This window comes from Meriones unguiculatus, chromosome 1, assembly GCF_030254825.1.
Source record: "Meriones unguiculatus strain TT.TT164.6M chromosome 1, Bangor_MerUng_6.1, whole genome shotgun sequence".
Lineage (NCBI taxonomy): Eukaryota > Metazoa > Chordata > Mammalia > Rodentia > Muridae > Meriones > Meriones unguiculatus.
Window position 1 is genome coordinate 129,988,444 of NC_083349.1, and position 17,834 is coordinate 130,006,277.

Consider the following 17,834-nt stretch of genomic DNA (forward strand, 5'->3'; position numbering starts at 1 on the left):
ATGGGAATAAGTTAGAACCTACCTCAGGATCTATGTACAGATTATGTTGTTTGCTAAGCCTACTTTCCCTAGCAAACCTTCAAATGTTCTAAAGCTATCTATACCCCCCCAAAAAAAATCTAAAAAACATAAAGAAACCTGGCCATCCACATGGGTCATGAGAGTTGGGACAATGGAGGGTGGATGTGAAGTAGCTCTAGCAGTGGTGCTTAACTCCCTAGATTTTACTTTTCTTATGTTAGGATGAAGCGGTAGGACTTCTCCCTAAAGCTCCTGCTGGGTCCCCTACTATCTGACTATATTAAGTTTTTTGGTTTGGTTTGGTCTTTTTTTGTTTTGTTTTTGTTTTTGTTTGGTTTGGTTTGGTTTGGTTTGGTTTTGGTTTTGGTTTTTTGTTTGTTTGTTTGTTTGTTTTTCACAGAAATCGAACAGCTTGGTCCAGGGAAGGAACTTATTTGGTGGAGCCACGCAAGCACAAATCTCTGGCTCAGAACATCCTCATCACGTGAACTGGGCATAGGAGCACAGCTGTGGTCCCAGGAGGGGTTGTACTCAGGAGGTAGATCTTGGAGAAATTCAAGGTCATTCTCCTACATAGCTAGCTGAAGGCCAGCTTGGATTTTGTCCTTATGTGGGATAAGAAAAGTGAAGCAGAAAAGAGAGGACACTGGAAAAGAAAAGGGGGGAAAGGATAAAGAAATGACATAGCTTTGCCGTGTATTAACAAAATAAAACTTTAGTACATTTTACCACTTTCCACAAATATTGAGGTCCATTTTTAAACTTTTATGAGAATTATAAAAAATAAATGGGTGAGCCTGAATGCCCCACTTTCCTAAGGGAGAGCATTTAAGAAGGCTCTGCAGTCTCCATCCACTTCTGTCACTATCACTGAAGCACTCGGAGCAGATTCCGAGGTGTGTTGGCACAGAATAACCTCAGGCCTGGGCTGCATGGACGTCGTCATCCTCCTCTGCTACAGGGAGGAACTGGGAAAGTAGTTTCCTGGAGAAAGGCAACGGTGGACCCATTGTGGTTCTCCCCAGCTGTCGACATCATCGCTGTCGGAGAGCATCCTCCACGTCTTCACTGCGTGAGGAGTCTACGCAGGCAGGCTCGTGGGTCTTTCCCGGGCTTTGCCAGCCCCAGAAGGCTGTGTTGAGCAATGGGACCTTAGCTTCATTCAGCCTGCGGAAGTCCTGTAAAAGCCTGGCTGTCTGTTGCGGGTCTTCTGAGCTGAGCAATCTTCCAGACAACCTGTCAGGTCTTGTAAGTCAGGTCTTGTAAACCTCCTCATGCCCAGTGGAATCTCCTTAGCGACCATGAAATCACCTTGAGCAAGTCTCCCTAGCCACCTTCCCCAGGGGCTGCATTTAGGTGGCAAGCATGGGCAGGCCAGTCACAAAAGTTCAGGGAGCAGCTGCTGTGTTGAAAGCAGCAGTACTGGAGGTAAGACGACACTGCGTGAGTTATATTTGCTGAGTAAATGTAGAGTCATGTTCTGTAAAATCATTAACTACTGAAGGAAGATGAAAGAAAGGAAGAAAAAGAAAGAGAGAGAGAGAGGAAGGAAGGAAGGAAGGAAGGGAGGGAGGGAGGGAGAGAGAGAGAGAGAGAGAGAGAGAGAGAAAGAAAGAAAGAAAGAAAGAAAGAAAGAAAGAAAGAAAGAAAGAAAGAAAGAAAGAAAGAAAGAAAGAAAAAGAAAAAGAAAAACCTGTACCGTGGGAACTTAATCTGGAATCTGTGAATACTGCCCCCTTGTGACAGTAAGAGGCATGTCTTTGAAAAAGAGCACAGAGACTAGGAAACTATTAATGAACTATGCTAGGTATTACCATACATATTATTAAAGTTATTATTATATATTATTTTCATTAGAAAACCATCTCATAGCCAGGTGGCTCATGCTTTCAAATCCAGCACTCAGGGAGGCAGAGGCAGGAGTATCTCTGAGTTTGAGGCCAGCCTGATCTACAAAGCGAGTCCAGGACGGCCCAGGCTACACACAGAAACCCTGTCTCGAAAACAAACAAACAAAACTGTGACAATGGATCCTGTAGAGAAGAACCTTAAGAAAAGAAAATGCAGTGAGGATTTTTTCACAGTACGGTTTTCCCTCAATAGTTAAGCCGGAATTGAGAAACGCAATGGATTATTTGTGGAGTTTTTGTCAGCCGGATGTATGAAGCTCAACAAACTAAAATGCCACCTTAACGGCAAGCTTCCGAGCTTTGCTGGCAAGGAAACCACCTACTTTAGAAGTAAAGCTGGTGGACCCACGAAAGCCAGGCTCGACACTGGTGGCCGACACCACAACGAAAGCGCAGCAGCCACTGAAGTTTCACATTTGGCGAACTATTTCACGCTATTCCACCCTGAAGTGAGATGGTTGTTAAGAGGGGAAAAAAAAAAAACACTTAGTGTTTTTGAGCTTTGTGATGAACCCAAAATGCTTTTTCAGTCGGGATGGAAGACCACGGCTGAAGCACTTTTTAGTGATAAGAGAGAATTGTAGAAAACGGCTTACTTGGTTGGCATCTTTGCCATCTTGAATGAGTTGAATTTATCACTGCCAGGGCCAAGTGCAACATGCCTGGATGGGTATGAAAAGATCCAATCATTCCAAATGAAACCTCAGCTTTGGGGGCAGACAAGGATGAAGATTAAGTTACACGCTATTAAAGCGGCGTTTTAGTTTGTTCTGCTTCATAGATCCGGCTGATAAAAGTTCACCACTAAAGAACACACTGTGGTTTCTCACTTCCCGCTGCAATTATTGAAGTAAAACCATACTGTAAAAAAAAAAAAATCCTCACTGTATTTTCTGTTCTTCTCTACAAGATCCATTGTCACGGGGTGGTTTCCTAATGAAAACACTATGAAACTATAACTTTAATAATGCACACGGTAACACATAGCAGAGTTCAGTCAACACAGTTCATGGAAGCATCCAACACTTTACTACCATTTTCTGTGCTGGATTTGTTTTTGTTGTTGTTTTGTTTTGTTTTGTTTTTTAGCATACCTGTTACTTTCACAAGGGGGCAGTATTCACATCAACCAGAGATGAGTACAAGAAGATCAGTTAGCATCCCACAGTACAGTTTTGTTTGTGTGTTTGGTTGGTTTTCAGAAATTGATGATTATACATTTAGCCAGCAACTGTAATCCATGCAGTGTCGTTTTACCTTGGATACTGCTGCTTTCAACACAGGAGCTCTCTCCGCCTGTGTGACTGGTGGTCTACCTAAGTACATTAACTCGACAACCCGGTCATGGATACCTGTGTTTGCTCGGAGCGCATGTGATGGGTTTGGCGTAATTATGTCACCACGCCTGGCACATATGTGGACGTATCTGCATGTGAGTGGTCCCACCTGGACACACATTGAGGATCAGTGTCTCAGTTCCTAAGAAAACTGGAAATACGTTTTCAGATGGTCTTAGGTGAGATGACCTGTGAAAGGTTGCGACCCATGTGTTGAGAACCGCTGAGTTAGGCCATTCCACGGAGACAGATGCTCTGAAACAGAGTAAATATTTAAAGGAAAATGAGCTATGATGATCTGTGATGATCTGAAGCCAATTTATTACTTCAAATTTCATTATAAAGCTGGACCTATACATGTTAAGATAGGATAAAATCAGTGAAAAAAAAGCATGCTAGAAGAATTACATACTTGAAAAAGAACAAAACATATTTAACATATCACGTTTGTATCTGTGTGTGTGTTCCTATGTTCAAGCACACATGTGTATGCAAGTGTGTGTGTGTAACCTGAAGACAGTCTCAGGCACCATCTTCAGGAACTCCTCTGACCTCCTTTGCAACCGGGTCTCCTGTTGGCTTGGACCTCACCAATTAAGCTACACTGGCTGGCCAGGAAAATGCAGAGATGTGCCTGTCTCTGCCTGGAAGTGCGGAGATGACCAACACAAACGCCACACCTGGAATTGTAATGGGGATCTGAGAATTGAGCTCGGTTCCTAGAGAGCTTCAAAGAGCTTTACCAACTCAGCTCCCAGCACAAATACTTTTATGAAATTGCGGTGTTTCAGAGAAACTCAAAAGCTATCTTAATATTTTTTGGCAAACCCATCATTTGGACAAACTGAAAAATGTGTCAACTTCACTCAGACCCCCTGCTAAAGTCTTTAGAAGATAAATAAATAAATAAATAAATAAATAAATAAATAAAGTCTCTACAAGAAAACTAAATATTAGCGTTTGGCGTCCTACGAGCTGTCTTTTTGTGGGAACGGTAGCTTTTCTAAGTCAGTGAACTGGGTAGTAATGCCTCCATAAGCATAGCTGTCCTTAGCATGCAATGGCAAAGATACCCCACATCCTCTCAGAATGTAGGGTGCCTGATGTCAAAAGCAAATGGATGAACTTGACCTGTGAAGGACACTCAAAAACAGCAAATGCATCAACTTAAACTCTAGCACTTGTTCAGTCTCACCCCTATTGCTTCAGCAGGTCACCAGCTGCACCCCACCCTCCTTCCCACATCTCCTTTGGAACCCACAGACCATCTCTCCTAACCACCTCCTCACACCCCTCATCCTCACCAGCTATAGCCTCCCTTCCCCACTGCCCACATTCCTGTGGACCCCACAGACCACGCCCCCATCTGCACCCCAGCCTCAGACCCCAGCAGGAATTCCTTGTGAACACAGCAGCAGAGCAGGCCAGTAAAAACAGGCATCAGAAGTAGTTAAAGAGATAGAACAGAACAGGAGAGGGAGTGCAGAGAAAATCAAGGGTGGGGAACAGATATGGGGAGAGCAGGGGAGGGGTGGAGGAAGGACAGAGGGCTTGCAGAGAGAAGAGAAGCCCTGGGAGGGGCCATTTCAGCCGACAAGCTGGAAACCGACAACAGGGTAGACTCCAGGGAGGATATGGGGGTGAATCTAGCTAAGGCCCTTATTAGCGGGGTCACAGTGACTAAAGAGGCCACCCTCTGACTAGGCAGGAGTCCTAGTGGACAGAGATGGAACACCAATCCACCCACAAAAACTTCAACCCAAAATTTACCCTGCCTATAACATGTGCAGGGATTAATACAGAGCAGAGATGGAGGGAATGTCCAGCCAAACCCTGGCCCAACCTGAGCCCCACCCCACCGGAAACCCTTGATACTAACAACCACACTCTGCTAGGCTTGCAGATGGGAGCCTAGTACAGCCGTCTTCTGGGAGGCTCCACCCAGCAAAGGATGCAAGCAGATGCTGAAACTCACAGCCAAAGACTGGGCAGAGCTCAGGGAGACCTGTGGAGGAGTTGGAGGAAGGATAGAAGGAGCCAGAGTGGACAGAAGCTCCACAAGAAGATCAACAGAACCTGGGCCCAGGAGGGCCTGTGGAGACTGAAGCACCAACCAAGGCCCATGCATGGACTGGACCTAGGCCATGTATAACTGATGTGCAACTTGGTCTTCATGTGGGTTCCATGATAAAGGCAGTGGGGACTGTTTCTGACACGGACTCTGTTGACTGCCTTTCCATCACTTCCCACAAGTGGGACTACCTTGCCAGGCCACTGTGAAAGAGGATGACCTTATTCCGGATGCGACTTGAACTGCTGGGGTGGGTTAGTGGTGGGGAGAGCTTTCCTGAAGGCTGGGGGGGAGGGGTGACCAGGAGGACAGGAGGTTCTAGACTATGATTGAGATGCCAAGTGAACAACTAAATAAATAAAGTTTAAAGTGTTTTTTTTTATGGCTGAGGTGGGGCATTTTGCATTCTATGTGTTTTTGTAACAATTTTTGTAAATATATTTTCCGAAGAACATATTGTTTTATTTTTTTTTTAATCTTCTCAAATGATTGGAAGGTGTATCTCTTATAGGTGTAAGGCAGGTGCCCAGCAGGCAGAGGAATAGTTTGTGAGCCGATTGCTGCTGTCACATACCCCCCGGGGAGCTGGCAGTGCGCTCAGCGCAGGAATGCAGTTACCCCAGTGCAGTTGAGGGTGGTTTTCTGACTCCATTGTCCCACTTTGGGGTAGGTCAATCATGTGGTGACGCTTTAGTGTCCAGAAATTCATTTCTTTGTACCTCTATAGTTAATATTTTGGAGGTATTAATTCCCAGAACAAGAAAAATTTCAGAAGTTCATTTTCATCACAGAAATGTGACCAACTGTGATGGCAAAGGAGCTTTCTTCCCCAGAACTTCTCGGCAGAAGGTGCCCAATTTGTTCCTTTACTCCGGCAGCCCACCGCCACTCTGCCTCCCTTACTAAGTCCTTGAAAACCTATATTTGCAGAAGGCTTTGTTCAGAATTTGCCTTGTGAATGGATTCCTCATAGCAGAGAACGCAGAAGGTCATGGTACTTGCCCTGTGTGACATTTGTCTATCTCAGCAATGCAGAGCCAAGGTCATTGCAAGCCCAGCATACATCGTAGCCTCACAGAATTCAGACTTTGCTTGTAATGATGATTACAAACTGGGCTGGTTTGTAAAAGGAAGGCACCATGCCAATCTTTCTGCATTTTGGACAGGATAAAGCAGACAGGTAGGAGTTCTGAGTCGAGAATAGCATTAGGATAATTTCACATTGCCCAATTTATACTGGCAGCCACATGGTCTGGCCCTAAGAAAAAGGCAACATGGAAGAACCATCTAGAAAACTGTGCTTGGGTTCAAGTAGCATATTTAGCTGTCTGAAGGCTCTGTTCTGGATTCTCTAGCCATTTACAACCTTTTGAGAGCATGGCCCAGTGCTGTCATCTTCAACACACTTGAGAATGGCACAATCAAAACAAAATATATCTCAACAAAACTCTTAATATTTTAAGTGAGTTTGTGGTTTCTCATTGAGATGTATTCACAGACGCCATGGGGCCCTGGTAGAGGTTAGGCACACCTACCAGGTTTCCATAACGTCTTGTGTAATGTCTTTAGTCTCAATCTATAGAGTCTTGCAAAAGACAAAGCTCATGTGCAGAGAGAGAGGCCTGGTTCTCAGTAAGTTGTTTTCTTAGACTCCTGCAATAAACCCAGGTTGTGTAAGCAACTTAGATCTCATAATGTGAAATTTGCCTATTATCAGGTATTTCAAAACCTCCTCCAAAGACTGCTCTGACAAATGGCAATTGAATTTAGGATGGTGACATTTAAGCCACAGTAAGCAGCATGAGAAGAGGGTTCGGAAAGCAGGAAATGCCCTGTCTAGATTAAAGGGCAGAAAATATGCGTGAGCAGGACTGAGAGCGTGAGATTGCCAAAACAAAGAAGTCTTTCAGATACTCCTTGAAGGGTAGAATGCCAAAACCAATGGCATCTGTAAACACATGAAAAACATTTTTACGCTCTGTCTTAGTTAGGGCTTCTATTACTGTGAAGAGACACCGTGACCACGTCAGCTCTTACAAAGGAAAACATTTAAAGGGCTGGCTTACAGTCTCGAAGGTTTAGTCCATGACCATCACGGCACACAGGCGGACAGACACACTGCTGGAGAAGAAGCCAAGAATTCTGAATCTGGATCAGCAGGCACCAGGAAGACAGAGAGAGAGAGAGAGAGAGAGAGAGAGAGAGAGCGTTTGAAATCTCAAAGCTCACCCCAGTGACATACTTCTTCCAAGCAGGCCACATATCTTCATGCCAAGCGTTCAAACATATGAGCCTATGGGGGCCACGCCTATTCAAACCACCACGCAGTACACTAGTCAGCTGAAACATTAAAATAAATATTAAGAGGTACGGGGTTTTTTTCCTTTTAAGCTAACAAAGAATCAATATGTCTAATAGTTGATAACAACAAGGGCTCAGGCTCATAGTCGATCCCATAGACTATGAAAACTATTTACGACAAAGTGTCCGCATGGCAGTTAGACAGTCACGGCAAAGCTTTATATGTGTAGACATACACACAAATGCACACACACGCACTATCTGTGAAACATGTAAACTGGTATGTCTATGTTCTGGTTTGCTTTCTGTTGCTGTGATAAACAGCACGACCAAACCTTAGAGAGGAGAGGGGTTAATTGGCTCCCAGCTTATAGTCCATCGTCAGCGAAACCAGAGCAGCAACTCAACACAGAAACCGGGAGCCAGGAACCGAGCAGAGATCCTGGAGGAACGCTGCCCAGCGCCATGCTCTCTCTGGCACGTGCTCAGCGAGTGTTTATTCATTCAACATGTATTTATTTTATACATGTCCAGAGGTGGCACTGTCTATGGTGGCCTAGGCCTTCCTGCATCAATTAGCAATCAAGAAGAAGCATCACAGATGTGACTCACACCAGTCTGATGGAGTCAGTGCCTCAGCTGAAGTTCTCCCTTCCTGGGTGACTCTAATTTGCTTCAAGTTGACAATAAACATCAATATGATATGTACATGTACCTGTAAAACATATACTATCGAGGTCTGTATAGTCACACATGCACTGACACACTTGAGTCCATTATTTCCACTCTATTTAACACACCCCAGCACTTCGGTGTCTATCCTGTCTGCCCTTCTGATTGATAATTAAGCATCCTCCCTAGGGTCCTCCTTGTTATTTAGCTTCTTTACGTCTGTGGATTTTAGTCTGGTTAGCCTGTATTATATGGCTAATATCCAATTGTAAGTGAGTATATACCATGCATGTTTTTCTGGTCCTGGGTTACCTCACTCAGGATGATCTTTTCTAGTTCCCATCTATTTACCTGCAAATTTCCTGATTTCCTTGTTTTTAATAGCTGAGTAGTATTCCATCGTGTAAATGTACCACAATTTCAGGGGCTGCCTCTGACATGGACTTGGTTGCCTGCTCTTTGATCACTTCTCCCTGGCGGAGCGACCGTGCCAAGCCACAGAGAAAAAAGACCCAGGCAGTCCCGATGAGACCTGATAGGCTAGGGTCAGATGGTAGGGGAGGAGGACCTCCCCTATCAGTGGACTGGGCAAGAGGGATGGGGGCGTATCTGGAGGAGATGAGGGAGGGGGCTACAATTGGGATATAAAGTGAATAATTTTTTTTTAAATTAAAGAAAAAATACTCCAGGGAATAAGAAGTTGAAGTAAATAGTGGAAACATTTATAATATGGAGCTATAAAGAACAAAGTACACACCAACAGATAGACTGAGAGGAATAAAATGCTGTCACCGCCACTGCTGCTAGACACGAGATTACCTCTTTCCCAACCCACTAAGGTTTATGTGTATTCCCATCGTATCACCCCTCACAGCAGTGACTTGGCATAGAAGGAAGCCCCTCTCCCGGAGGACACAGCCAAGTCTGCGGATGCCAAGGACAGAGACACAGCTTTGCTGAGCAGAAGCCTCCAGATCTTCTTGGTGACGCTCACTAAGTCCTCCAATTTAAAAGCACTGCCTGTGCAGAAAGACATCTGGCCTCTAGTCACTGATGTGTGACATCATTTTGAAAAAGCATTTTCATCCAATGAAAAACGTACAGAACATAAAAGCAGTCACTGCTTTTCTCTAGGCACTGGCACTATGTGCAGTGTTCTTCCTTCTGCCTGTCCTTTTGAATTTCCTAATCTCTCTACAGTGACTCTAGATTTACCATGCAGTTTTTAGAAAAAAATATAAATAAAAATAAGCAAAAGAGTAGGCTAAACAAGACATTATGTGGAGAGAGAGTCTAAAATGGAGACTCTCAAATCCCTTCTCTCAGAGCTCAAGGAAGCCTAAAGAAGAAGAGGTAGAAAGATTGTAAGAGTCTCAGAGGTTGGAGGACACCAGGAGAACAAGGCCCCCTGAACTCAGAGACTGAAGCAGCAAGCACAGGGCCTCCATGGCTCTACACCATGTCCTCTGTATAGATATTATAGCTCTTAGCTTAGTATTTTGATGGGACTCCTGACTAGGAAACAAGTGGGTCTCCGACTCTATCGCTTGGTCCTGGGACTCTTCCCCTCCTGTTTGGCTGCCATGTCCAACTTCAATATGTTAGTTTTTGCTTCATTTTATTAGATTTTATTTTTGTCATGTTTGGTTGTTATCTCTTAGAAGCCTGTTCTTTTCAATGAGAGACTGAAAGAGACTGAGTCCAGAGGAGAGAGGAGGTAGAGAGAAACTGAGAGGAGAAACTACAGTCAGGATATATTGTATGAAAAAATAATCTGTTTTCAATTTTTAAAAAATAGGCTAATCTTACCAGAGCAAACAAATGTGTATTTTATATTGAAATCAGTGATTTCAAAATGCAAACATTAATAGCAAACAAATATTTGCTTAATTCTTTTAAGGAACTGTGCCCTGTAGTGAGAACTTTGGTTGCTTTTAAAAGCTCGGTTATGTTGTGTGAATATGTTTTTGTTTTAATCCCAGCTGTGGGGTGTGGGGCCGCTTCAGCTTGTCCACAGCAGCAGACTATCATGTGTCTCGTGCTCTGGAAGGGGTGTGATTTTTGCCAGCTGCAGTTAGTTCAATCCTGGGAACCCTTGAGAAGGTAGAAATAGGAGAGCCCTGAGAGGGCCTATGAGGCTGCTGCAGCCCCGGCTGCTGTTCCCACATCCCGCTGCTCCTAGTTCCAGCTGCTGTTGGATCCTGCTGCTGCCTTTGCTGTTGCTGCTTTGCTGGATTGCTGGATATTCTGAGGAAGAAGCTTGGACTTGCCCCTAGGAAACCGATGACCCTGACCAGCAGGCCTACATCCTCTTTCCCCTCTAACCTTCTTTCTTGCCTACCTAGTGTTGAGGGGTTGGAAGGGATTGGGGTAGAGAAGGGTGATAGATACAAGAACTCAAATAAAATGGCTAAACAAGCCACTCCAGAGTACCTACCGCCCTTTTCCACTCCACTCCCTTCCTTTTTTATTTTTATTTTTTTTAATAAAAGCCACTAGACAGATTTGAAAGCTTATAAATCATGCATGGCGATGTCCATAACTGACTCTGTAACTGACTTTAACCTTTTTTTTTAAATCTAGCATAACTGAATTTAATCTTTTACTAATGGAAGGATACAATTTCAACTGATCCTTTGCACCTTGGTAATCTTTAACTGTCAAAATCCATTTTCTGGTTGCATTGAATTGTCCTAAAATATTTAATAAAAATATAATTTAAGCAGGCTTTCTTGTTTTTCTGTGCTACAGCTATATTTTCCTGGCTATTCTGTTGTACGGCTGTGTCAGACAACTAGAAAAGCACGCACGTGTCTCCTTGATAGCCACATGTGACTACTTCAGTCACCCTTTACTGCAATGTTCTCAGCATGTAAGTAAAGCCAGGTGCCAAAATCACAGCAAACAGTTTCAGATTCTTTAAAAAATAAATTTTATTAATTATTTGAGAATTTTACATGATACATGTTGATCATATTCATCTCCTCTGCTCCAACTCCCCCCTGATCTGCCCCAGCTCCCTACCCACCTGACCTCACGTTCTCCATGATTTTTATTTTTAAACCCATCAAGTTCAGTTTGTATTGTTCAGATACTCTTGGCTGTGGTCAACCTTCCAGGGGGTCACACCATTAAAGAAAACTGACTCTCACTCTCCCAAAAGCCATCAAGTGCTAATATCTCCTCAGTTGGAGGCCGGACTTCATAGCCACCTCCCTTCTTCATGCTGGGATTACCTCTGGCACAGACCCTTATGCATATTGTCACAACTACTGGGAGTTCATGTGTGAAACTGCCTCTGTGCCCAGAAATAACTGTTTCCTTGTAGCTGTTCACAGCCTCTGGGTCTAAAAACCCTTCTTCCTTGAAGATCATTGGGCTCTGAGGAGGGGGAGTGGTGTTCAATTTCTTAATTTGCAAATAAAATATATTTAATGTTTTAAGACAACTCGACATTGTAGGTGTCACTGTTCCTAGTGACGAGTCCCGTAAAGAATTCTCCAGCAAAAGTCTCTCTTCTAAGAAAATATCAGGTCTAAACTAAGAGGCAGATTCTTTTGCCTCTGCTGTATTTAATAAGCTGAGAATAATAACAGAGAAGACGTTTCCAACAATTTATACTCTTTTGATCCTGACTTTTCAGCAAAGCCCTGCCTTTAGAGAGTGTTCTAATTAAATTTCTTCAAGCCTTTCCTGCAAAGTTTCATGCTGAATTTGTTGACGGCAACGAACTTTGAGAATCCTGCCACTTACTCTCGCCATTCCCAAACCCTGAGGTAATTTCCTCATTGCGTGTGTGGTAATGGAAGACGGAAGAACAGCTCCAGATGCGAAGGGCTCATTTCTTCTCTGCTGGAAATTCCCTGCCTTGGAAAGCGAGCCACAGCCTGGTTGGAACAAAGACACGAGCCATTTGGGACCCTCAGTGCAGTCTACATACCAGGATAAGGAGGCTTGGATCCAGTGTCAGATCATAAAAGAGAGAGGAAGAGAGACGGAAGGAGTTCCACCAGAACTGCCAGGGATGTTCTCATCAGGATCCAATCCAGGACCCAAAACCAGCAGAAGCCGCTAAGGATGCTACCACCTACCTCCGGCCCTTGCAAAAGAAAAAGTCCAAGCCAATCTGTGGTTCCTGGGAGATCCTTCCTCAATCCAGGAGGAAAATATTCAATTACACCAGTCAGAAAAAGCCTAACTGGAGGTCTTGAATTCCTAATGCTAGCTTACCTTAATTAAAACCAAGTCTCCCACTTTGCCTTAGCTCAAACTTCTGACAAAGATGACGGAGCTGTCTTAGCATGGGCATTTTCTGGTTGGCCAGTAGGTTGGCCACACATCTTCAGCGTGGGCATTTTGTGGTTGCTGGTTTGATTATGGGCATTTATATAAATACAGGAGCCTATCCACACACTATCAGGATTTTGACTGAAGAAGAAAAGGGAAGGGAAGGAGTCACTAAAGATCTTGCCTCCCCCACGTTTGGGAAATTATATGCGAAGTGGAAAGCTTGCTTTCTTTTGTCACCCGTGATAGCTAAATGTGGATACCACTGTGCACTGTCACCCTCTCAAACTCCGAAAGGAATTCAAGAGTCTCTGAAAGCATCTCACGTGGTAACAACATGCAAAACCACTGACTAGAAAAGCTAGGAGACAGTTATCACCACAAAGCGGTCCTGTGCTTTCTATAATTTAATGCATATCGTCTTCACGTTACTATTCCACTCCCCAAATTCATTTTTAATAGCATTTTGGTCTTCATCTCCTGTGTCATTTTTGAGGAATGCATTATTCAGTAACAAACATCTCTGCTCCCTGACTCTGTAACAGCCTGTTGCTAATGTGATAACCTGGCAACTGGCAACCTGAACTCAAGAAAGGTCTCACTGAGTCTACAGTCAGACCTGAAAGCTTTAGCTACTTATGTTCCCAGACACTTCCTGGGAGGCATTGGTGGCTGAAAGTTCACATTTGCACTTACAATGTCACAAGAATGACGACTGAATGTCTGTGAGTCCTGGGATCTTTCTCTGAAAAAGCTCACATCTAATCACACATCAGATTATAAAAAGACACTAAATCTCCACAGTAAAAGAATTCAGGTTGCAACTTGTCAAAAAAAAAAAATCCCTGGAAGAGAAATCTTCATGAATTCACACATGTCATCAAAAGGTCCCTACAGCTGACCTTCTTTTTAAAGTCTTTATCGATGTGTGAGATGGCCCACTCCTGTATTCCCAGCACTTGGGGAGGCAGAGGCAGGTGGATCTTTGTGAGTTTGAGGCCAGCCTGGTCTACAAATCGAGTCCAGGACAGCCAAGGCTACATAGAGAAACTCTGTCTCAAAAAAATAAAAAAACAAAACAAAACAAAAAAACAAAACCAAACAAACAAACAAAAAAAAAAAGTCTTTCTCAACTGAGTCCAAACTCCCAGATAGCTATTGATCCTAGGTGCCAACTTCAGAAAATAAAAAGACATAAAGACTTGACCTTTTAGATGAATAAAAAGGAAAATTCAGCCCTTCTGTAATACCACAAAAACATATTTTATAGCATTAAAATTTCTTCACACAGTATCTCAAAGGAATAAATTAATGGTTTTTATTCATAATCATCTGTGAATGGAGTTGAGGACAGACAATTTCTTATTCCAGCTGCCATTTAGAAACTTTGTAGAGAGGGACATTATCTCGTGTTGTTAGCTGCAGAATTCATGCTATATCATCATGTGCTCTGTGCCTCTGCAATCACAAAACTACTAGATCCATAGAATAATTCATGTAGAGAGTGAGTGCTTGAGAGAAAGAGCAAGGTTTTAAATAGCCTGTGATTCGAGGGGTCAGGTTAAAATAAAGAAATCCATTCAGTGTGACATGAGCCCATTGAAATATTCTTTCTATTTTATAGCTGAGAAACCTGAAGAGAGGCAATTTTCAGCATGACAATTATTTTTCATTATAGGCCCATCCCTCTGGCTTTTCTGAAATAAAACTCAGCATAAATTTTCATGTCTCACGGAGAAAGCACCTAAGAGCAGGTAGCTGACTGTGTTGCCTTTGACTTGCTTTTCCATCCAGAAACTGATGGAATAATCTGCCTCCCTAGGAGATGTGATGGGGTAGTCAGAGATTGCCTGTCTGCTACTTCAGCATCATTTCGAGTTCATGCGCAACTGTGCAAAATAGCTCAGGGAAACCCTGTACAGCCTTCGCCAGCTTTCCCTAATGGCAGCATCTTGGGTACTTTGGCATAATGTCAAACCAGGGAATTATAGTTGACGTAATCTACTCCTTTATTTAGACTGGGGGGGGGGGCTTTTTTGTTTACCTGTGTGCAGGTGTGTCTCCTACATGTGAAGGCTAGCAGTCAATGTCAAATGTCTTCCTAACTGACCTCCATCTTGTGCTGATTTTAAGCAGGGCCTCTCAGTGACCTGTAAGTTTTTAACTGGCTACACTGGCTGTAAGCCCTAGGATGCTCCTGTTTCTTCCTTCTTTCCCCAGTCCTGGGTTTATAGGCATGTACTGCCATACTTAGCTTTTTAGATGGTGCTGAGTTCCAAATATAGATCCTCATGCTCATGGGACTGACTGAGCCATCCCTTCAGCTTTTTACATGTAGTGCCATATGTATCTATTTATTTCTGTGTGGTTTTTAACACAGAGAGATCTTGTGCCCACAGTCAGGATGCTGAAGTTTCATCTCCTAGATAATCCCTAATACAACTCCTTTCTATGCACATTTTCCTCCCTGACTCTGGAGCTTCCAACACTCACAGATCTGTTCTCCATCTGGGTAAATATGGCATTAAAATGTGATATAAGTGGAAATATATGGTACATGACCTTTCTTAATCAGTAAAACCCCTTTGTGGTCCATTCAAGCTGTTTATATCGCTGGCTCTCCACGGTTCGCTCCTTTCTATTGCTGAGTTCTATTTCATGGTATGGATATTTGCTACTTTAACCATTTACCCACTGAAGAACATCTAAATTGTTCTCAGTTTTTTTTAAACAAATACAGATGCTATGGGTATTTATATAAAGGTTTTTGTGTGGACATAAATAGAAATTTCTCTGAGGTAGATATAACCACAATTTTGTTTAAAACAAAACAAAACAAAACACTTTCCCCAGAGTACCTGTAAACACTTTATGTTCTCATCAGCAATGTGATTGGGATCCAGTTTTTCTACATCCTCAATTAACATCTGGGTCATCACTATGTTTTGACAGATGTATGGTAATATCTTATTGTGATTTTGACTTTCATTTATTTAACAGCTATAATGTGCTTATTTGCCATAAGTCCATCTTCTTCAGTGAAATATTTGTTGTGTAATTTGCCATTTTCTCAATTGGTTTTGTTGTTTTGTTGGGCTTCCTGGCTTCCTTCCTCATTCCCTCCCTTCTTTTTTTTCCCTCTTTTCACTATTGCTACAGTACCAAAGCCACCCAATAGGCAAAAAATACTATGCTACTGAGTTATACCCTCAGCTCTAACTGTGTTTCCGGTGTATATGTGTGTACATGTATGTATGCAGGTACACATATCCATTCATGCACTGAAGCCAAGGAGGCTGTCAGAGGCCTTCCCATCACTGTATGCCTTATTCCTTGATACAGGGTTTCTCACTGAAACTGGAGCTAGGTTGGTGGCCAGAAAACCCCAGCAATCCTCATGTCTATTGGGGCATGGGGGAAAGGGAGGCAAGGAGAGGGAGAAAGAGAGAGAGGCAGGGAGGGAGGAAGAAAAGGAGGGAGAATGGAAGGACAGGAGGGAGCCTGAGCACACTGGAGTTACATGGGGACACAGCCATCACCACCTTCTTATATGGCTGCTAAGATCTGGACTCAGGTCCCTGTGGTCCTAAGCAATTGCTCAGCAAGCACACTTACCTTCTGAGCATCTCTCCAGTGTCTCACATTGGTGTTTGGTTTGTTTGTTTGTTTGTTTGTTTGTTTGTTTGTTTGTTTGTTGAGGTGTATGAGCTCTTCATGCATGCTAGGCAGAGGAGCTTTGCTGAATTTGTGATCAGAAGTCCTGTTGTCTACATCTCTGACTCGTCACCTCTTCGGGAGGTTCTCAAAGCTTCCAGTTTTGATCAGGTCTCCTCTCCTACCTTTTGCTTTTGTGGATCTTCCTAAGACTCAGGGGGGGTCCCCTGTGTTCTGCAGAAGTTTGTTTCACAGTTTCAATCTAAGCCTACAACTCACTGTATTTGTATAGCATGGCATTGGGGTTTCAGTTTATGTTTTTGCCTAGGGATGACTCACTGCTCAAAAAAAGCCATCCTTCTTCCATCAAGTTTTCTTTGCCCCTAGGAGTCATTGGGCCATATTAGTCAGTGTCAGTGCCTGTTTCTACATTCTGTTCCATTGATCTAAGAGTACAATACTTGTGTTTATTACAGTCATAAAGCAAGACTTGCTGACAGAAAGAATAATTCCTTTTCTTTTGCTGTTTTCAATCTTTGAACTATTCAAGGTCCTTCCATCCAGAGGCCATTTTATTTTTGTAAAATTACCACATCTATATTTTGAATTATAATCAAGAAAACACTTGGGACATCCTAGAACTGTTCCCTAGGCTATAGTCCTTAAACTGAAGTAGAAACAGTACTGTATTATTCTATTCAAATGTATATTTTTTAAAGAAGAAAGGATTATTTATATAAATAGCTCTCCACAAAATAGTACGCTGGACTCTGTCTACACATTCAACTTTATGTGCTAACTTTAGATCTTTTTTTCAATTTTATTTTATTTATTATTTATTTATTACAATTTATTCACTTTGTATCCCTGCTCCACCCCCTCCCTTGTCTCCTCCCAGTCCTACCCACTCTCCCTCTTCTCCCCCTATACCCTTTCCCTAGTCCCCCGATCAGGGAGGACTTCTTCCCCTTCTACCTGACCCTAGCTTGTCAGGTCTCATCAGGACTGGCTGCAACATCTTCCTCTGTGGTCTGGCAAGGCTGCACCCCCCAGGAGGACGTGATCAAAGAGGCAACCTATATCTGACAGAGGGCTAATATCCAAAATATATAAAGAACTCAAGAAGTTAAACACCAACAAGCCAAGTAATCCAATTAAAAAATGGGGTACAGAGCTAAACAGAGAATTGTCAACAGTGAAATATCGAATGGCAGAGAAATACTTAAAGAAATGCTCAACATCCTTAGTCATTCAGGAAATACAAATCAAAACAACCTGAGATTTCACCCCACACTCACCGGAATGGCTAAGATAAAAAATTCAAGTGACAACACATGCTAGATAGGATGTGGAGAAAGGGGAACCCTTCTCCATTGCTGGTGGGAATGTAAATTTTATAACCACTCTGGAAATCAAGCTGATGCTTCCTCAGAAAACTAGGAATAGTGCTTCCTCAAGAGCCAGCTATACCACTTCTAGGCATATGTCCAAAAGATAACATTAGGTCTTTGCTCCAGTAAACTCCTGCTTCCTTTCATTCAGGCTTCTCAATTAGCCTGTCTATTAATGGTAAGAAATTCA

At 43.0% G+C, this 17,834-nt stretch overlaps 1 pseudogene; it reads left to right on the top strand.

The window, feature by feature from the left end:
- Positions 1 to 17,834, top strand: part of LOC110558982 (laminin subunit beta-4-like) — a 124,939-nt pseudogene that overhangs the window by 10,700 nt on the left and 96,405 nt on the right.